The following is a 23,292-nucleotide window of genomic DNA, read 5'->3' as shown; positions in this document are numbered from 1 at the left end:
TGTGTGTGTATGTGTGTGTGAGTGTTGATATTTTTACAAAATTTGCTGAAGAACAATATATATACTTAACTATACAATTTGTATATATTTTATATAGACTAAAAATACAAAACAGAGGCTTTCGTTCCTATTGTATCCCTATCAATACTGATATATCACTGATCTATTATATATAAATGCTGTATTATGTGTATTTCTCCACATACCTTTTCACTCTTATGTTTTCTTTTTTTTCTTAGTTTGTTTTGGACTAGGCACGTCTCATTTTCTTCTCTTCTTCCTCCTCCTCCCCCACTTACTTTACTTTATTTTTTGATTCTTTAGCCCTAACCTAATTTTTCCTTGCAAAAAACACTTCTTCCATGTCTGTTCTTTCAGTCTATCTTGCTCTGTCTCTGTTGTGACTGTATTTGGTTATGGCTTTGTGTTTACTATACGTGTGGTTTTCATTCATGAGTCATTGCCCCTCAGATTTAATCTTGTTATTTTATTCCTCTTTCTTCGAATGAGCTGAATTTAAACAATCATTTGTCTTTAGCTTTTTGACCCAAGGATTAGAAGGAACTTACATTGTTTGCTGTCCTAACCCACCCAAATAAGATACTGCTAAAAACTAAACTCTCGTATTTTCCCCCGTGAGAGATACTATAAATCATGCAGACACATTTGGAGGGTGGGAAGGGACAGAATGGGAGTTTGAAATTTGTTGATACTGACAGGTATATATAGAATAGACAAATAAGATTATACTGTACAGGACAGGGAAATATATAAAAGATCTTGTGGTAGCTCATGGTGAAAACGAATATGAAAATGAATGTATGTATGTTCATGTATGACTGAAAATTTGTGGAATGTGACACAACATTTTAAACTGACTATAACTCAATAAAATTTTTAAAAGTATAACAATTAAGTTAAATGTGTTAATGTTAGATTTTGCAATAGACTGTAAACTTCCAGGGGTAAGTTGTGTTCTAGATCATTTTGCTCAAGAAAGTCATCTAATGGATCCCACAGTAGCTGTGTAACAATCAATGAGGGGGAAGGGAAGCAAGATTTGGGGACTCCTGATGTCATCTCTCATAATCCTCATCCAGAAGATGTAGGTTGGTAAACGTCAGAACCAGGATTGGAATCCATGCCTGAATGGCTCCAAAGCGTGTGATCTTTGTGTTAGATCGTATAGTAATGGGGAATGTTCTAATTACTTTATTCAGTTTCATACTTGTTATTCTTAAAGCTGTTATTTACTTCTTCTCTAGAATATCCTGAAGCCAAGCTTCACAAAGTGAATTTACGGCTCTCAGCCGTCCGGGGAAAACAGTAAGTTACTGGAAGATGACCTTCTTGTGCTATTCAGCGATTTGAAATTACAGGTATTTCCATCTACCCTACCTTGTTTTCGCTATAGTAGAAGGAAAAGATGACATTATGAGACCAGGAATTAGAACCTTTTCTGAGGACAATTCTGATAGTGAAAAATGGAGATGTGGTTGGAAACTTTCCCAAAATGTCCATCAATGTCCCAGGCTTTTCTCGTCCTGCCGGCCCATCACCGGAGCATGGAGCTTAGTATGAGGCAGAGCGCATGCTCAGCATGCACGAGATCCTGGGTTCAATCCCCAGGACCTCCACTGAAGGAAATGAAAGCTAGTATAAAAAATCTGAAGTATGTAGATCCAACTATGATACCCATTTTTTAAGTGCTTTTCTTTTGCCACCTGTCTTCATAAATATCATAACCATGACCAAGATTTTCATCCAGAGAATGCTTCAACCCTCTGAAATTCTTTTGTGCCACTTTATTTTGTTGAAATAGTCATGAATGGAGATAGACTTATATGTGTGATTAAAAGTTACAGTGGTAAATGTTCTCATTAATGTATCTGTGACTACATTTTATACATATGATGTCAGCATTGAAATTAGGATAAGAGGAAGATGCAGAATGTCTTTGAGATTCTGAGGTACTGTCTATCATCATCATCATCATGATCATCATCATCATCATCATCATCATCATCATATTTTTAAATAAAAGCATCGAGTGATGTTCGAACATAAACAGAGGGGTGCTTTGACTTTAGTTTCTCAACGTTGCATTTTCCTATCAGAATTTTCTTCTTATATATTAATCTATAATTAATAAAATCATTCTGTGCTAACTATCATGCTGCCATAGCCCTTCTGGACACAAGGTATCCCTGAACCAGCTCCATTTCCTTCAAAATTCACGAGATAACCACAGAGGACATGGAGGGCAAAGAAAGCTAAATTTTTGCCATTTTTCAGAACCCTGACTCACCTGGTGCTAGAAATGCAGAACTAAATCACGGGATAAGAATATTTTATAAGAGATCTTCTCACTCTGGCTTAACAGTGCTAAGGTCTTAAAGCATTAGTTCCTATTGATCTGTTATTTCTAGCCCAAATCTCTCTCTACTTGTCTTTTGGAAACAACTTTTGTTTTTCATCACATGTTTGGAAAACCTTCACTTAAGTTTTCATTTGGGAGCTCACCAGATCAATTCCAAGCATTTGTTGAGACTTGCTGATTACCTGTCAAGATGACAGTGATTTTCTATAAACCTCCCATCTAAGTTTGGAAGAAACTTCCAAATGTTATTTAAAGAGTCATATATTTGATATAATGTATTTTTTGCTACCTCTAACTTCACTTTTTCAGTACAGTGCAAAGTTTTATACTACAAAATGGGAAAAAAAAGGAAGCTTATCACATTTAGAGGAATAACATTCTGTTTTCAATTAAGATAGAGTTCATTTACTTTTAGCATAAAGCAATAAATTATATTTAAAAACTTGTATATTACTAGTTAAATGCTGTGTGTATATATATATATATATATATAAATCTAGCATTCCTCATGTAGTAAGACTGCTGCTATGACTTCAGGACATGTGATCTTCATTTTTCAAAACAACTATTGCCCAGAGTCCCAGAGGGCACGTACATTTGCAATATCCATCAGTCACCCTGTCAAAGTCATAAAATAATTCCTGTCCCTCTTGCAAATTTCAAAACATCATCACAGCAGGATTGTAAACACCCATGACAGTCATATTTACAACATGATATTTAAATGTAATGACACACAAAAGAATTTCTTTATCACAAATTTGTTTCCCTGAGACGTTTGAGTCTTCCTGTTATTATGGAAAACAGCATTCAAGGGTGAACACACCGTTAGCAGCAGTTTCAACTGAAAAAGACAACCTATTCAAAAGTATATAAATTTCCATCAAAGGATACAATCAAAACAATATCATAGGAATACATGTAAATTCCGTGTATTAAGCCATTTAGTTATTGGACATAGAGAGCTTCATGATTGGATGGAACTTCACCCAGAAGATCCAGGTAGACACACAGAAGCCTTGCGCTTCCCTGGCCTGGGAGCCCTTCAGCGCTGCTTCTCTCAGGCACTGAGAAGCTGTGTCAGCCCTGATGCCCCTGCTTTGCCTCCCAGGCTGATTTCTGTGCTCATGAATACAAACCATCAACAAAGGAAAAGGCAAACAATAAAGGTAGCGGTAAAAAGTTGTTTCTGCCTTCAGACCGAAGTTGAAGCCATTTCTAAAGGAATCCAGCACATCTGAACTGCACCGCTCCTCACCATTTCAAACAAAGGAGAGAAGTAGCAATAAATATATTCTGCAATTCAGCTTCTATGTTTATGAACACTGATAGAAGTGACTAAGCAGTATTGTTGACTTTACACATCTTAAATATGAGTGATTAACTGACGACATCTCTGGAATTGCATGTAATCAACAGGTCCTATGTCTGTTTCCAAACATCAAAATTCACAGTATTCAACAAGTCATAGATGGAACCTCTAGGAAGACCTTAGCTCCAGTTCAGTTCTATCACTGGGTAAACTTCATACGTCTTTCTTAATTAAGTTGTGCTTTAGAATGTCAAAACAGAGGGGCACATGTTACACAGCACCGCAGAGATGTCCACACTGAACTCAGCAGCCTTTCCCGGGGAGGTTTCTGAAATCTGTCCGTGAGTTCTGGGTCTTGTGTTCATGTTACTATACCCTGAATATCTCTACTGAAATATCACACATCCGGAAGGAAACAAGGTTAGCAAACAATAAGCACACATACCTGTTCCATCACTTCCCTGAGAATGAAACCTTTTCCTTTTAAAAAACAAATTACAAATTCCAATACACATATTCAGGTAGAGCTGGTGGATCCAAACATAATTAACATAATTAACTGAAGTCTGTTTTGTATCAAAAATGACCTGAGATGACTGAGTCATATTCTGTCCCATACAAATATTCAGTGACTGAGAATTAGATGAATTCATAGGAAATTTCATCACACAAGAAGTGATTTAAAAAGCATACAAAAGAAAGAGAATTTAAATGCAATCAAGAAAAGACAAAAAAAAACTGATTGTAAGGAACAAATTCTTTGCACTGAGACAGCTCAGACAGTGAGAACAAAATGATCCTTCTGGTTTCACTGTGACGGGAGGGCTCCGTGCTGAAAGTTCGGAAGTGAGTGCTTTTGAAAAGTTAAGATGACTGTTGGGATGTGAGTCCAGGCACAAAATGCTTCCCTTCCCAGTGTGCAGTCTTCTCTTAAAAGCCGGCTTTTACACTGGGAGAGTGCTGATTCACTGACTGGCAGTGTACTTTTATTTTGGCCGATTTGGTAGTTTAATAAATATTATTTTGGTCAAAGAATGCATCTGTCAGCTTAGAGTTGATGGGCCTAAAGTTGCTGTTGCAAAACACATTCATTTGCTTATTTCTGTTACTTCTTACTAACTTCTAGCATAATAAATGCCATTTGTATGGTCTAAAAGAGTTAGAAATATTTTGCTCCCTTTTTGGTCAATAGGATTAACTGTATACTTTTAAAAATACCTTCAAATAAATAACTTCTCTTTTCTTACCAAGGTGTGACCTCTGAATACTATTCTTTTCTACACCATTTGAGATGGTTCAAGCTTTTCACCCTATAGCTTGGTTTATTCCTAGCTACTGGCTTCTGTCACAATGAAAATGTGTGACCCTAGGCCTGTGTACATGTAAAGATGTGCCCATTCCACACATGAAAAAGAGATAAAAAATAACTCTGCAGGTTCAAATGAAGCCAGAATAGAAACCAAATTTTTCCTGGCTGAAATCAACAGCATCGCAGCCTTATGATTTCACATGTAAATTTTACACGAATGAATTTGAATGAAGGCCCAAACTGAAATTTTCATTGCTATATTCTCATCTGTTGCTTTAAATTACAGTGTATTTGTAATAATTAATTTGGCTTAAAGACAAGGATTCATTGGCAGTTTTCAAAGGCATTAGTCCAAGGGAATTTGGATATATAATTTAGGTATTAAACATACTCACTGTAAAAATACTATGAATTCACACTGAGACTTTTCCATCCTGTACAAAATGATGTGTTTCAAGCACTGTAAATATAGTGAACTAAATTCTATTTGATAATACTAAAATAATACTACTTAATCATCATACATCAATGTAAATATAGAATTTAGTGAGAAGTAAATAAAAAGCATAAATAATTTCAGCTTTCAGGTGACTTACATAGAATTAAAATTTTAAGTAGCTGTAAGTACAGTCTGATTTCACAATAATTTCTTGATATTACACCAGTTATAAGAAGCCAATTAGATTTTAGCCAAACAAGAATCTAGACAAATTTCATCATAAATTGTCCATACACAGGAATGGGCACTGTTTTGGCATCCTGAGTTCTCTTTTCTAGAGACGTCTCAATGAATAAAGAAGAAATTTATATTTTTATTATATAACTTATTTTCATTTCAAGTTCTTAAACAATAAAAATTTAAAACCAACGTAGGCAATGTTAGTTACAAGGGACTCAGAATAAAGAATATCTCATCTCTTTCATAGACTATGACTCTTGAAAGTGCTCTAAAAACACTATGAGTTTGATTAGCAGCAAAGCATTAGCCTAATGGAAACCTCCCTCCTCCCCTTACATATGTATGTACGTATACACATACTATAGGTCAGTATCTTCTATCGGTCCAAATTAAATCCGACAATTATTCTCAGAGGCTGTGCAAGGTTGCAAATACTGTCTATGCTGTCTTAGGGCTCAAGACCACTAGCACCTGAGTGGTTGAGAGAAAACCAATCCTTTCATTAAAGCAAACAAAAAACTACAAAATCAATCAAATAGTCTGAATTCCTTTTAAGAGCAGAAAAATTGAGGGCTCAGTGAATCACCCAATATATTCACTCTTCTGGGTCCTATAATTTTATCTAAAAATATTTTTTATATGTGGAAGGCTAGATGCCTTTACATAAATAGTTTCAGCAATTCTAAAAACATAAAATATTCCTTTGAAAAATAGGACAAGTTTTTTTTTTTTGTTTTGGTTTGAACTTGGAGAACAGTTCGGCGAGGAGTGGGTTTCCTTCTCACAGGTGAAATCTGCAGCATCTTCTCCCAGGGGCACGCTGAGAGCTCCGTCATCCTGCATCTAACACACCCCCGGGATGAACCTCCAGGAAGCGGCCCTGCTGGCACCAAGGCAGGCTGGTCTTCTCTCTTCCACACTCCTCTAGCAGCTCCCCACCCCTGGGCATCTTGCAGCAGTGCCTTAAGTCCAGAACTTGAACTTGACTGGGAAAACCACATCCATTTCAAAATGCAGCATTTTCATCTTTTGGTTGGGTGATTCTTGGTGCCCCAGGGATAGGAGTGATACATGGAAGAGTCAGAAGTGGAAAGAGTTAGCTACAGCCTCAAATGTTTTTGTTCACACATTCAATTTCAAAAGCAGTAGCTCAGGTATATAAGCAAACAAATCACATGGAATCAAAATGTGATTCTTCACAGGACAGAATGGGGAGATTGTCAGAAAGCTGCCTTTTGCTGAAGTCCACTGCTAACACTCTCTTTCTCAAACTATAAACTCAGTGGGAACTAATAACCTTTTAGAGTGGAAAAATCACCTCTCCAAAGTAGCCTGTATCTTAAAAGCCTATTGCACATGTTCAACATTTAACTGGAAGGAAAAGCAATGCAAGCTGATTTAGTGTACTTTTAAAAAAATCTCAACACGTATTTCATTGTCACAAAATAAAATGTTAATGCGTAACCCTAAGTATACAAGGATGATATGCTGGTCATCTCTTCACTTACAAAACGCTTTTACTCTCACAAACAACGCTGATCAAATTCAGGCGTGCCAGGCTGTAACCTTCTGTTAAGGAAGCGAACTGTTATGTGTGTAACAGATGTAATTAATGAGACAAGCCTGCAAATGATCAGGAGTATAGCCCTCCTGGGGCTGGCCCAGCTTGTTTGAACCTTGTTTCATCTTCTTACACAGCTGTCTTCAGCTCAACTCAGTACTATCCCCTCTTCCCAAAGTCCTCATTCTGGCTAGGGTCCCTCACAGCTGTTTCTGTTTCTGCTACCATTTTCTTTATCTAATGCAGCATTTTGTGCCTGAGACATTCTCCCTCCTGACTGCCCAAGCCATCTTACCCATTATTTAAACATTTCTCGGTAACTTCCCCAAAGACAGCTAATAGCTAGAGTCCTGAGACTCTGTTTGAGAATCGCATCTCTCTGTCTCTAACTAAACATTAACTCCATGATCTAAGCTGAAAATGCACCATATCTTGGCTTAAAGCTGTAGCTGTTGTCTGGATGCTTTGTACACACGTGTCTAAGTTTGAAGGGGCACACTTAAATTGTAAACTTGAGTTATACAGGACTTAGCACGTAATTCTCTGTCCATGGTGATGAACCAAGATCATGGAATAATATTTTGCAATGACGACAATGATGATTAAGAGGATGATGGGAACAGTAGCAGATCTGGATAAATACTGGTGGAGGAGCTAAAACAATGCTTCCTATTTCTAACCATATTTCTCGGGCAGGTATTCTCAGTTTGTGTTCCAAGTAAAGGATGAAGAATCACTGGGGTGAACAAAGTCAGCAGACTACTTTCCTACAGTGCACTTCAAAGTCTTTAATATATTAATACCTGTTAACATTCTCCAAAAATGGAAAAACATACACTCAGAATTTCCCAAATACATTTGGTCATGGAACTTTATTTTTCAGGGAGCATCTATTAACATCTTTGAGGATATTGGCTATTTACAAAACCTATTTGGGAAAATACACTCTACTAATTCTAAGTAGTAAATCTAAATACCTCTGTATGTCCTGTGATGTTTAGCATCCTCTATCCTTTGACTATGGAAAAATCGTGACTGTCACAGCTGATCTGATTCATATACGGAATTCTGTGTATTTTCAGTTTGTGAAGTGTTAGGTGTCTATGTAGAGCCTGACTTACTTCTTGGAAATTACCTGGGGACACCAGTAAACAAGTAATGGCTTTAAGCACTACCATGGGTTATTTTTACTAGTACATCATGAAAACTCTCCCAGTGATATATTGTATCATTGCTATTAGAAACTGAATAATGTCACAGCCATGTGGCTGTTTAAATGGATTATTTACTTTAACTTGTAGCATTATAAGAAAACTTCATGTCACAACCATCATATATTATGCTTTAACTAGATCACTTAAATCATGTTGTCATATTGTATTCACAATTCTGAATATAACTGAATAATTTCACCTTCAATATTAAGCATCTCACTGTGTATTTACCATAAGAAAAATTGCAATGTCTTTTAATACAGGAATATGTCTTGGAAAGTAGAATTAGTATTTGATTTTTTAAAAACTCAATAATAATAGAATTGAAAAGGATAACCATACATTTGAAAGTTAGACTGAAATTATTATTTCTATAAAGGGAAAAATAAGACCTCTTGTAAGAGCCTCCCCAAGTTCCTTACACTGTTACTTAGTTGATTTTCTGCAAAAATTTGAACTCATAGCCCATGATCCTGAGTCTCTGAGAAAATGCAGATGTAACAAAGGTAAGTATGATTTTTGCCCCACCACAAGCAAGGGCACTTGAAATAAGAAGTTGCCAAAAGTCAAGAACAGAGACATTCACACCATCCATGGAAGGCTGGATGTATTCAGATCAAGAGTAGAAAATGAACAATCCAAATCCCTCCAGGACGGTGGGAGCAGAGTGATGATGGAGAGGCTGATTTCTATTAACAATATGCCTTCATTTCTCTGAAGTTACAAATCACAGCAGAACTAAACTTACAAAGGTAGAATTTTGGAAATACACTGTCAAGCCAAAAGAGCAAGCAGCTGAATAATCTTATGTGTGATTCATAAGAATAACTTGTTGAAACAGAAGGGAAAAACGGCTGGAGACTGAACTAACGTCAAAAAAAAAATCTAATTTCCATATAATGACCGTAACAGGTTGTTCTTAAGACCACTTCCTCTGGGAAAGACTTTGAGAATAATTTAAACAGTGGTCACCAGATAGCTTCATCAGCTGGACAGAAAGGCTGCATCTCCAGGCAGAAAAGGCCACTTTGGGAGAACAAACCCCACAGGACCGTGCCTCCTAAAGCAACTTTAGCCATACAGGATGTGTAAGTGGTGGCTCACGGTCGATCTGATGATTCAGTTACCAGTGGGCTCCTCGACAAAGTCCAGAGACTATTCATTATAGTAGACACTGGCAGTGCCCATATCCCCTCATTCAAACCCCTTCAAAATATGCTGGCCTGACTTCCAACCGCCAGCATCTGCATTCCTTTTCCTGAGGATTTCTCTGGCCTCTAGAATCTGCTTTGTCCACTCTTACAGGCCAGAAATGCCAGGAAACTAATGTCCCCTGGGGAAAAAGGCCTCCAACAAGGGCTGATGGGAATCAGAGATCAACATCCCAGCTCCCTCAGCCCTGGAGCGCCCAGATTCCCAGTGGGATCAAGTTCAACTGTGGTTCAATTGCCACAATGGTAATTTGCTTGAAAATGAAATCTTCATTGAGTTCTTCCATACCTACCAGAGTTTTCTGGGATTGCCTCTCAAATAAACTAATGGAAAAGGAGCTTTTGGCAGGAAAGAGCTCTCTGCAGGAGGTCCCATTGTATGGTCACTAACCTTAAATCAGGCACCCCCATGCCCTGCTCGACCCTAGCCCTAGAGCACCTTTCAAATCTTTTGATCACACAATATCTTGTAACATGTTGGTTGCTTCCTAGATCAAAGAAGTAGAAATGGAGACTAAGTGATGAACAGATGACCAAATCTCTTTCCTAGCTTCCCCTTCTGTCATCTTATGAACAAACTATGTGAACAAGACAGCATCTAAAGAAAAATCACAAGAGGTCAACAAGCCTGCATATTGGGGTGTGGGGAGGGGAGAGAAATGACTGACCCCCATCTCAATGATTTAACTGAGGTCACTTCCTTTTTCCCTTGAAGACATTCATGATCGAGTGACTCTTTGGAGTTGTTTTATGTAGACACTAAGTCCACAATCTCCCCAGACTGCCAGCATTCGAACAAAAGGCAACTGTCCTTTCTAAAAAACATTTGTCACTCTTCAGTATTGATTTGTGAGAAGCAAGCTGCTGGACCTGAGTTTGGTAGCAGATTTTGACGCCCAACATGGGGCTGCATTCTCTCAGTGGTCAGGGTCTTCTGGGCTTCCTGGGTGGCAGCTTCTGGCTGTGGGGACACACAGAGTCGAGTGTAAGAGCCAGCCGCCTGTGGCAAGCTGGCCAGAAGGGGGTTCTCAGGAAACTCCCAGCAGTTGTTGGAACTATTCATCCTGGGGATTCTGTCCGTCTGTCCCCTGCCCAGCAGTGGCTGCCTATTTTCACTTACGGTTGGGGGGGATGAATTCTAAGTTCTAAACTGAACTTGAATATTTGAAAGCAAACGCTGGGTCTCACCTGTTAGAAGTAAAATTGTAATACCAACTTTCCTCTAGGACTTCTTCAATCACAGTCTAAAATCGAAAAAAAAATCAGGTTAGTATTGAATTAAAAGCAACAAACTGGAATCACACAGAGGCGCTGCAGAAACCTCACCTGCATCTGTTCATAAGTGATGCCCTCCTCCAGAGCAAAGCTGGTGGGCAGACCTGAAACAGAGAAACTATTGCAAGTCTGGCACTTGGTTCATGTTTTCTCAGTTGCATTTTATTGGCAATTACAAGCGGGCAGCGAGACAGGTCAGTTTCTTAATGATGAAGACAAGTACTTAGAAACACATTCCAAATCGTCTTGGCTTTGAATACTCAGATGCGTTGTTTCTCTTCCTTTAATAGCTTTCTGCGTTTGGGGCGGCCATCAAAAAATAATACTCAAGATTTAAAGGCGTCAGATAAACTGGCCAATTAAGTTGGGGTGTGTGTGTGTGTATGGGTGTGTGTGTGTCTTATGAACAGGAAAGGAGTGACTCTAAACACGAACTACCTGAAAGGCAAAGAAAAGATTAAGAAACTCTCCCTCATCCACAAGACAAAAAGAGTGGAAATGTACTAGCAAGGATAAATTCTTAGTGGAGGAAGTACCAGCCAGTGAACGACAACAAAGATCTGACCCCTTCCGTTGGCTGCCAGGAGGGAAATATAATACATTTAAAGCTAGAGGACAAGATTTCTTTTCCTGTTTAGTCTGAGTATCATATGCCAGCGCTTAACCTACTCCGGTGCCACCCAAAGCAGTGTTGACCATATTGCACTCAAATCAATCAACACGTGGAGGCCAGGAGCTCCCCTGACACTCAGGAGAGAGAAGAGAACGGGTTGAAGGCTGAGGGCAGGCGTGAGGATGTGAATCCTGGCAGCGTGTTTTTTAAGCCTAGCTTAAAGCCCAAAGTGCTTCATGGTTCTGCTGTCTTCCCTTTTGCCCAGCCTGCTGTGACGAGGGACACACCCAGTCTGCTCTGGGGTGGTGTGTCCAGTTTCTGGGAAAGCTTGTCAAGTCCCTCTCTGACCACTGAGAGATTTCAACCAGAGCTATTCCCTCATCGGAGCTGCTGCTGTCAGAAGTCTGGCCTGTGACTGACTGACCTGCCCTGGGGGATGCTTCTAAAAGCAAGTGACTTTTTCCATTCTGAGTCTGTTTCTGTTTTGTAAATAAGTTCAGCTGTCTCGTTTTCTTTTTAGATTCCACATACAATTGATGTCATGTGATATTTGTCTTTCTCCCTCTGACTTACTTCACTTAGTATGACAATCTCTAGGTCCATCCATGTTGCTGCAAATGGCATTATTTTAAAATCTTTTTATGGCTGAGTAGTATTCCATTGTGTATATATGCCACATTATATTAAGTGAAGTCAGTCAGAGAAAGAAGAATGTTGTATGATACCACTTATATGTGGAATCTTAAAATTTATACAAATATTTACAAAACAGAAACAGACTCACAGACACAGAAAACAAACTTATTGTTACCAAAGGGGAAAGGCTGGGGGGGAGGGATAAATTAGGAGTATGGGATTAACAGATACACACTACTGTATATAAAATAAACAACAAGGATTTACTGTACAACACCGGGGACTATAGTCAATATCTTGTAAACCTACAATGGAAAAGGAAAATAATCTGAAAAGGAATATATATATATCTCTGAATCACTTTGCTGTACACCTGAAATTAACACAATATTGCAAATCAATGATACTTCAATTAAAAAATAAATGAAAGCAAATAACTTTAGACAAAAGTTTATCTGGATCTTATACATTTCTCAGGGGCTATTTTAAATGAAATTCTGCCTGCCCAGGTTAGCCTTATCCCAGGAATCCAAGTCTTAGGGAAAGTCTGATCATTATTACATGAAATGATTTGCCTAAATTAGGCAACAACAAAAGCACACCAGCAATGAGTGATGTTCTTGGCTGAGGGAATGGCAGGTTTTCATTTAACCCTAAAAGGTTCACTTCTGTTTCTGCCCCACTGAGGGACATAACTGTAGTTTACAGGGATTCAAAAATTATGCAGAATTCTACAGCCTCAGAGTAGCCTGAAGATCTCTTATGAGAGTCACACGTCACAAGGAGAGTTACACTATGCTCAGCCCATAAGCATACTGGCTAAGCATTCGTTATGTATCTACACTGATACTTGCAATAATCCTAAGATGCACATAACATTTTTATCCCCATGTTACAGGCAAGAAAACTGAGGTTCAGCGAGGTCAAAAAGTTTGCTCAAGGTCAGCTACTAAGTCACTGAGCTGAGATTTGAACCTAGGCTTCTAGGTTCACAGAGTATGCACCTTTAATCCCTAAGTTACATTGCCTCTCTATGTGAGATTTTTCCAAAAAAGAAAAAAAAATTAACTATGTTTGATGTGATTCTTCAGGTAAGTTTCAAATTTTCTGTCTTACTCAAACTCTTCCTTTCTGCTTTTTCTCTCCCTGGATGCTTTTGGGCATTGGATTCCCCAGCATCAGGTAAGAAGAAATAAAAGGAAATACAATTTAACCACATGGATTCCCTTTGCTTCTGGTATTAATGAATGATCAAGGAAGCTGTCCCAAGTGGGTAAAGTAAATCTCAGGGAATGGCCCGATTCCTACTGCACGTCCCTCTCAACTACCATCATAGATAATATGTATAAGATCTATTTTCATTTTAAATTAAAGATAATCTTTTGAGGATAGCTGTTGATCCAAACAATCTGTTTCTTTTTTCTTTTTTTAATTGAGTTATAGTCAGTTTAAAATGTTGTGTCGGTTTCTGGTGTACAGCACAATTCTTCAGTCATAAATGAATCTACATATATTCATTTTCACATTGTTTTTCACCATAAGCTACTACAAGTTCTTGAATATATTTCCCTGTGTTATATACAATAGAATACTACTCAGCCATAAAAAATGACAACATAATGCCTTTTGCAGCAACATGGATGTTCCTAGAGAATGTCATTCTAAGTGAAGTAAGCCAGAAAGGGATAGAAAAATACCAATCTGTTTCTTCATGAAAGCCAGACTCCTGTGTTGAAGACCATTACCTGTTGAGTTATTTGGGGACAGGCTGTGTTCACTTGATGAATGATGCAATAAATGGTAATCTGCTGTGAAAAAGCTGGGCTCAATTGGTTCTGGAGATCCCTGAGATAACTGAAACAGAAAAAGTAAAACTGCATCTTATTTCACATTCAGAGTCAAGTGACATGAGACCTCCGTGCGTGTCTCCGCAAGAGGGACTGGGGCTCTTTGGCTGTCAATCCCTCCGACACAGATAAAGACCCATCTTCTTCCTTTCAAAAGGACTTATAAGAGGGGAGGGTGTAGCTCAAGTGGTAGAGCGCATGCTTAGCATGCATGAGGTCCTGGGTTCAAGGCCCGGTACCTCCTCTAAGAATAAGTAAGTAAATAAACCAAACTACCTCCCCCAACCACCCTCCCCACCACCCAGAAAAAAAGGACTTATAAATTAGAGGCAGGCAAATTACAGTGAAAGCAAGCAGACAGCTCCCTGGTCAGGTGAGTCACACACACACACACCCTATACTTTACAGTCTTATGAGAACAAAATTAAAATCGATAGAAAAATAATGGCGTGGGGTCTGGAATACCAAAATGTTATTTTTATCAGGCGTGGGAGGAATAAACTCCAATTATTCAACAGAACATTATGTATAGAGCAAATCTATACTTTTTCATGTATCTGCTTTGAAAATGCCTTCTTGTCCGGCCAAGGCAAACAAGTTTTTTAATACATCTTTCTGAATCACCATTAATTAATTTTAATCTCCACACATTAATTCTCAACACTGCAAAGGAAAGAGTAGTTCACTAAAAGCCAGAATTTATTAAAGTTCCAATCATTTAATTCCCCTCTATAAAGTTGAATTTTTTAATGAAGTTTTCAAATTTCTTTCAACTTTCATTTTAACCAGCACTTAGGCTGGCCAAGTTTTGTGCCTGTGTAATACAATATGCTTTAAAAATGTCGATGCATATTAACAAACCAGAAGCAAAAGGAACAATTTAGACTATGCCACAGTAGTTACCTTGGATTCATATCCTCTGTTCATTAAATAAGGAAGCTTGAAATGAGGTGCTGAGATCTAAACTTGCACAAAGAAGGATGCTAAAGCTATGAAGACCAACGTGGCTTTTATAAATTATTTTTTTAACATTTTTTATTGATTTATAATCATTTTACAATGTTGTGTCAAATTCCAGTGTTCAGCACAATTTTTCAGTCGTTCATCGACATATACACACTCATTGTCACATTTTTTTCTCTGTGAGTTATCATAACATTTTGTGTATATTTCCCTGTGCTATACAGTGTAATCTTGTTTATCTATTCTACAATTTTGAAATCCCAGTCTATCCCTTCCTACCCTCCACCCCCCTGGTAACCAAAAGTCTGTATTCTCTGTCTGTTTAAAAATTATTTTTTAAAATAATTTTATTGTGGTATAATTTCTGTACAGTAAACTACACATATTTCAGATGTACAATTTGATGAATTTTGATACATGGATACACCGAGGAAACCATCACCACCTAACATTTCCATCATTCACGGAGAGGGGCAAATTTCCAACTCCCAATTTATCCCTTCTCACCCTCTTTACCAACATGGTTTTCAGAAGCTCTGCAGAGGGGGCACTGGAGCTGAACCCCAAAGGCTGGATATGGGTGGACACAAGGAAGCCAAGTAGAAATTCCAGGTGGGAGGACTTCGAGGGCAGAGGCTGGGCGTTGCACATTAGGGACAGAGTGATACAGGGCTAGGACATTAACCCAATGTTCTGGAGGCATGGGGATTTAGGCTGAAGAGAGGAAGGTAAGTGCTGTTCATTCATTCAGGGAGTGTTTTTTAAACCAACTCTTGTGTTCCATGCACAGCTCCAAGCAACGAAAACAACCAATGGTGGCCAAAAACCGTATTCTTGGAACTGACTGCCTAATTAGAGAAAAATGTGTCTGTGAAATACCCGCCTGGATATATGTAAAATTGCAACTGAGCTGAATGCACTGAAGGCCAGGCCGGTGGTTCTAGGAGGTCACAGATAGACCTAACTGAGACAGGGAAGGCTTTCCTGAAATAATGCTTCTGCTGAGAGACAGAATAATGAGCAAGAGTGAGTAAAGGATGGAGTGGGCAGAACATCACGGGCAGAGGAGAGAGCATGTGCTGGCTGGGGAGGAAGCAGCATGGTAGGTGGGCCCTGTGTCCCGTGAGGAGACAGCAAATGGTGAGAGTGGTACAAGGTGAGGGTGGGGAGAGGGGTCCAGGCTTGTACCAAACAGGACATGAAAATCGTGGTGAGAATTTTGGCATTTTGTACTGAGACCCATGAACAGTGTGTGTGTGTGTGTGTGTTGTGTGTGTGTGTGTGTGTGTGTGTGTGTGTGTGACAGAGAGAGAGAGACAGAGAAAGAGACAGAGAGACAGAGAGAGAGATGTGACTACATTCTGTTTTGAAAAGGTCACTCTGGATGCAATTCATATGTGACAGTCTGAGTGGGGCTGCGGCCATGAGGTGAATGCAGACAGATCATGAGGAGGCACCTGCAGAGTGGAGGCCGAGGCAGCTGGAACCAGAGTCAGATGGGGAGGCACAAAACTGGAAGCAAGTGATTAGAACACTGCCACTGTCTGGCAAAACCGACTGGAGAAGACATCCAGAAGGCCAGCAAGCACATGAAAATATGCTCAGCATCACCAATTGTTAGAGAAATGCAAATCAAAACTATGATGAGGTATCACCTCACACCAGTCAGAATGGCCATCATTCAAAAGTCCACAGATGACAAATGCTGGAGAGGCTGTGGAGAAAAGGGAACCCTCCTTCACTACTGGTGTGAATGTGGTTTGATGCAGCCACTGTGGAAAACAGTATGGAGATTCCTCAAAAGACTAGGAATAGACTTACCATATGATGCATTAATGCCACTTCTGGGCATATAACTGGAGAAAAATAGAATTCAAAAAGACACATGCACCCCAATTTTCACAGCAGCACTATTTGCACTTAGCAAAGACATGGAAACAACACCAATGTCCATCAACAGATGACTGGATATAAAAGATGTGGTATATTTATACACTGGAATAATATTCAGCCATAAAAATATAATGCCATTTGCAGCAACATAGATGGACCTGGAGAATGTCATTCTAAGTGAAGCCAGAAAGAGAAAGAAAAATGCTGTATGCTATCATTATATGTGGAATCGGAAAAAAAAAAAAGGACATGAATGAACTTATCTACAAAACAGAAACAGACTCACAGACATAGAGAACAAACTTACAGTTACCAGGGATTAAAGGGAGTGGGAAGGGATAAATTGGGAATTTGAAAATTGCACCTCTTGGGGAGTGCTGGTAATGTTAACTATCTTGAGTGTGGCAGTAGTTTCATGGGTGTAGACATCTACCAAAATTTATCAAAGTGTACATCTGAAATATGTGTAGTTTACTGTATAGGAACCATACCACAATAAAAGTTGCTTTTTAAAAAAAAAAAAAGGAAATCAGCAAGAGAAGGGTGCCAAGACCTCAGACTAGGTGGTAACCAGAAGGAAGGAATGGCTACTGAAGATCAAATATTCTTACTTAATAACAGTAGCACCTACAGCCGCTAGTTGGTGCTTACTGCATTCTAGATATATTTGATGTTCTATTTGGTTCTTACAACTACCCTGTAAGGTAGGCATTCTGCCCACTTTACACATGAGGCATCTGGGATGTAAAGTACTTTGCTCCTAAGTGGCAGGACTGGGGCTATCATATCAAAGGCCAAGGAAAACCACCTGCACAATGAAGACCCCCAATTGTTAATGAGGTAGGAGATGCAAGAGGTAAAGTGGAACAGATGGAGGTGACCGCATGGTTTGAAGACCGAGCAGAAGGAAAACAGATGCTTCCAGTGATATTTGATGCAAAGAAAGGAGGAAGATGGTGAGTTCAAGCCTGGACATACCAGATGGCAAGTAAATGTTCGCCCGGCAGGTGGAAATCTGGGTGATACAACAGAAGTTTCTAAGTAGTGGCCTCTCTGGCTGGCTGAGGCCACGAGGTGGGTCAGCAGTCCCAGAACAGCACCATGGGGCCCTCTCTTGGCTCGTGAATATTGAGCTGAGGGGCACCTCCCATCTTCAGCATCATGTTCTGCTTGGAAGAACGTGTACGATCCTCCTTCTGAACTGATATAAAAGGGCTCTTTTGCTCTGAACAAGCACCTACAGTTGCAAAGGGCAAATGGTTGTGTGTACTTTTGAACTAAACAAGTCACTATTAAAGAGAAAAAGTTCTATCACTGTCACTACCCTCCCCCTCCCCAAACACACTGATGTCGAGCGAATAGTGAACAATTTTACCCCCTTATCGGTCAACTGAGAACACAGTTACTTTCTGGGCAAAAAACTAAATAGAAGAAAACAGAGAGAAACTACAAATGTAATCCTCATTAAATTCCCCAAACTGTATCTTCTTTACATATCATAAAATAAGGTTATTTTTGCTGTGGGACAACTACATAAATGACTTCGAAGCTAATCAATGGAGGGACTTGGAAGGAAATTAAGCCAAAATGAACGAGATTAGGTGTCAGAAGTGAGAAAAGCTTCAGCACTTTTCTCATCACACTTCACTCGCCAGGCCTCTGATCTTTCTTTCTTTAGGTTTTCCTTGTCCTCTTTTCACTGAATTATATAACATGTTAAGTCACAAAGTATTACCTTTTTTTTTTTAATTTCTTCTAACCTACAGCTTCTTTCTATTAGGTTTTATTAGGCTTTTGAGGCCACTTTGTTAAACACAAATGTCAGTATTTACACTCACTATTTTCTTATACTCATATCTTAGCGGCTGATAAGATGCAGGTTCAAGCGTTTACTTTACAGTAAACTTCACAGATGGTGCTACGCACGCGAATGAGGAAGCATAGGATGCCCAGCTGTCCCTCTTTAGTGATGGCAGCAGCCAAGAAGGGTCATGTCTAGACCCATCACTTCTTTTAAGAGGCTGCGGAATGACAGTATTTTTACACCTTCAGTACTTATTAGCTGAATGAGTTCTGTAATGAGAGAATTTCCTTTCATCAATTTAGTTACCCTGAGACAGAATTCATAAGGGAAAGGCAGAATAAATGTTTGACACTTTCCTTCTATAAACAATTTTTGAAATAAGGTGTTGGTCACTCACTGTCTTCCAAAGGTAACCAGTAAGGGATTTTCTTTTTTTTTTCCACTATCATTAAACATTAGTTGGTGCCTTTGATCCACTGTGGTTATCATTCTCTTCGATGCTCTAATTATCCAACAGAGAGCAGTGGGCTCCTGAGTCCTCTGACACACCCTCGGGAGACCTGGACAGCATCCCTGCCCTGCACCCTGTGATGTTAAGATATTCCAGCCTAGTCTTGTTCAGCTTCAGCTCTGGAGCTGCCAATGGATGTATTTCCAAAGCCGTGGGTGCAGAGGGAGCACACTGCTGCTTGCTTACTTTCTAAACTATCTTAGTGAAATTTTTGGAAATATGAATATTTTTTAAAAGATAAGATTTATCATTAATTCATACTCATTCATATTGATCTTTCCAATTCTAATTTAAGTTAATACCTTCCATTTTGTCTCTGCTGCTTTTCTCTCCCGTGCTGAAAATCCTGGTCCTCAGAGACCCCTATCCAGTTACTCAGATGCTTTATTTCTCCTGCAATTCTAGCCAAGGTTGAGCAGGCTGGACTGAACATACCTCAGGTGAGTCAAAAAATAAAGAGCTTCATTTTTCAGAAAAGGGCTCGTCCATGTTTTGGCTCATCTGTACACCCCGGGTCTCAGGCGGTCATAAGTAAGGCACAGTCATCCCATGAAAACACCTTCAGACTGCAGGCACGGAGTCCCTGGATTTCACAGGGAGCTTCAGAGGGGGAGGTGGAAACTGAGAGCACTACGTGTATTGTCACCACTGCTGTACGGCCATGGTGTGGGACGGCTGTGGCAGTCAAAGGCTAATGGGCCTCTCCTCTGTGATGGCACAGTGGATGAAAAAGCCATTTCTGAACAAAACCCACTGTTGACTAAAGATTACATCACAAAGGGGGAAAAAACAGGTCACAAAGGCCTCATTTAGGTTTCAGACTAGGGACAAGGTGGCTTCTTTCTGCTCATGGAGAAGTGTATAAATGTATCAATACTTACATAGCAATGAAGAATAGAACCCGCATAGGCCATGTTAGACAGCGTGCAGGTGCACCAACCTAGAATCTATTTGATACTCAACTATATTAACCATCAGGCACCTACCAGGCACTGGGTACGACCCTGGGGAATCAAAGACGAACAAGACACACTCACTGCCTTTGGAGAAACCGTAATAATGCAAGTCTGTTTGAATGATGAGCTACTTAAAACAACAGTAAGAGGGAAAACGCATAGAGAAAGGGGAGAGTAATTCTTGATGAGGAAACAAGGTTTCAGTGGAGGAGCTGGTTAACATGCCAAGCAGAAGCTTTCTTTAGCTCACAGGAGGCGAGGCCTGCCTCCCTGATCGTAGGGTTTCATAAGGGCGTGAACCACCACGAGCTTAAAATATCAGACAAGGGGGAAGAGCATCCTTCACAGGGTAACTTAATCTGCCTCTCAGCCAGGTTGAAAGCAAAAATGATCCTGTGTCCCTACAGATGTCAAACAGGACAAAGGGACTTCTGTCACCAAGTTGTGCTAACCAGAGATAAGCAATTTTCCTTCTGCCTGGTTGGCTTAACCAGCTGGTGATTCGGTTTCCTTATTTAAGAATAGAAATATCTACCAACACCCACAGTCTAGGAGACTGCAGAACATCGATTATGGAAAGAACCTTAGAAATGGTTCATTTCATCCTCATAGCTGAGAAAAGCCATGGCCTCAGATGGTTAGCTGACTTGTTCCAAGTTGCAAAGCTAAAATCAGGGGTTTGTTGAAGAATATCCTAATAAAGATTGGACTAGAACTGTCTAATGTGTGTGTGTGTATTTGTGTGTGTGTATGAGATATTAAATTATATATATATTATATATTAAATATATATATACACACACTTAGATATATTTAATAACATTTTTTAGGAAAACATGCAATAATATTGAAATAAATTTCTATTACTCTTCTGAGACTGATGGCTTCAGAAATGAAGGTGAGAAAATTAGAGGCAAAGGCATAGCCTTGACTCATTATCTTCAGCGAAGCTACAGTCTGAATCTTTGTGTCCTCCCTGAAGTTGTATGTTGAAACCCAACCCCTGAGGTGATGGTTTTGGGCAGTGGGCCTTTGGGAGGTAAATTGGGCCAGAAGGATAAAGTCCTTATGTAAGTGTTCCTATTTTTAAAAATGCCCATAAAAGGAGGCCTGGGAGATTTCCCTTACCTCCTCTCCCACGTAAGGACAGCAAGAAGTCGGCAGTCTGCAGCCCAGAAGCGGGTCCACACCAGACCCGACCATGATGGCACCCTGATCTTGGGCTTCCAGCTTCCACAACCGTGAGCAATAAGTTTCTGCTGTTTCTAAATACATCATCTTATGGTCTTTTTACTACAGCAGCCCAAATGGACTAAGACAACCATGGACAATGCCCTTTCACAGTGGGCAGAGCTTAAGTAGAGGATGCAAGCTCAGGAGGCAGACAAATTAATTCCTATGGTGTGTTTTTGCTTGGTAGCCAAAAAGAATTCCTGTATGTAGAGTACCATACCTTTTTAATTTCAGATTTCAAGTTGCAAGGGTTACTCTGCTGGCTGAAGAGGTTTTTCTTGAATCTCTCTATAACCCTTCTTTTCAAATTGTGGTGCAGAGCTGGAGGAAGCTGCATAAAATGAGAAAAGCGTTATCAGCAAGTCATTAGCAATGCATAGCTGACTCCCAGGAAATATTACTGAGGGTCAGTCACGGTACTCCCTGCATGGGACTGAATAAGAATTAAAATTTTTTCCTAATTAGCATGACTTGATGTTACCCTTGTTCATTCTACAATCCAGAAGAAATATATTACTGTGTACTCTTTCAAAAGGCTAGTTCTACTTATGTTACTGTTCTTTCATTTTATTGATATTATTTTTCATAGAACAACTGAATTATATATTAGTCGCACATATGAATTGAATTAAGTTTGCAAATAACAGGCTTGACAAAGAAAGATGCATTCTTTGAGATGCTGGAGCACTTGTATCATTCCCAGAAACATGCTAAACGCTGTAATTTGATCTTTGTCCTGAAGGACCTGATACTATGGGCCAGGAAGCCCATATCTCTATTAACACATCGTCAGAGGCCTGCTTGTCAGCACGTGTGAATGTGCACCTGATCATAGAGAGTGATCACATGGCAGGGACTAATCTTATCAGGAAGAAAGAGAAATGAACTCATATACATTAGGGCCCAGCCAGGATGACTTATATTTGAGGAGTAAGTAGTAGGAAGTCACATGTAAGAGTGGAGAAGGGATGGAAAAGTATCTGAAGACACCTTTATGCTCTAACAATTCCCTACTGTTACCCAACACAAGTTGCCACCTCTCTAATTCAAACATCAAAGGGTGGTTCAACATAGGCAAATCAAACAATGTAATACATCACATCAACAAGAGAAAGGACAAAAACCACATGGTCTTCTCAATAGATGCAGAAAAACCATTTGATAAAATTCAATACCCATTTATGATAAAAACTCTCAGCAAAGTGGGTATAGGGGGAATATATCTCAACATTATAAAAGCTAAATATGACAAACCGACAGCAAGCATAGTACTCAACAGTAAAAACCTCAAAAAATTCCCACTAAAATCTGGGACAAGACAAGGCTGCCCACTATCACCACTCCTATTCAACATAGTCTTGGATTCCTAGCCACAGCAATCAGGCGTTAGAGAGAAATAAAAGGGATCGAAATTTGAAAAGAAGAGGTAAAAGTGTCACTATATGCAGATGACATGATAATATAAATAGAAAAATCTAAAAGGTCCACACAAAAACTCCTAGAAATAATTGAAGAATTCAGCAAGGTAGCAGATTACAAGATTAATGTACAAAAATTAGTTACATTTCTTTACACTAATGATGAACCAAAAGGAAAAGAAAGAAAATAAACAATCCCCTGTAAAATAGCACTCAAAGTAATAAAACACCTAGTAATAAAACTAACCAAGGAGGTGAAATACTTACACTCGGAAAACTATAAAACACTGATTAAGGAAATTAAAGAAGACTATTTTAATATATTGATTCTTCCAATCCAGGAGCATGGGATGTCTTTCCATTTTTATAAAATAGTCACACTGCCCAAGGCAATCTACAGATTTAATGCAATCCCTATCAAATTACCTAGGACATAGTTCATAGAAGTTGAACAAATCATAATCAAATTTATATGGA

The 23,292-nt window shown here is 39.2% G+C and overlaps 1 long non-coding RNA gene across 1 annotated transcript; it reads right to left on the bottom strand.

The window, feature by feature from the left end:
* Positions 1-10,992: 10,992 nt before the first annotated feature.
* LOC141573717 (uncharacterized) lies at positions 10,993-21,731 on the bottom strand. The gene is made up of 3 exons (XR_012499733.1): positions 21,618-21,731; positions 13,936-14,044; positions 10,993-11,045 (listed from the first exon to the last, which is right to left on the bottom strand). It is a non-coding gene; the product is annotated as an uncharacterized LOC141573717 (long non-coding RNA).
* Positions 21,732-23,292: the final 1,561 nt, after the last annotated feature.

The sequence above is a fragment of the Camelus bactrianus genome, chromosome 17 (genome assembly GCF_048773025.1).
Source record: "Camelus bactrianus isolate YW-2024 breed Bactrian camel chromosome 17, ASM4877302v1, whole genome shotgun sequence".
Lineage (NCBI taxonomy): Eukaryota > Metazoa > Chordata > Mammalia > Artiodactyla > Camelidae > Camelus > Camelus bactrianus.
This window is presented reverse-complemented; position numbering and strand designations above follow the sequence as displayed.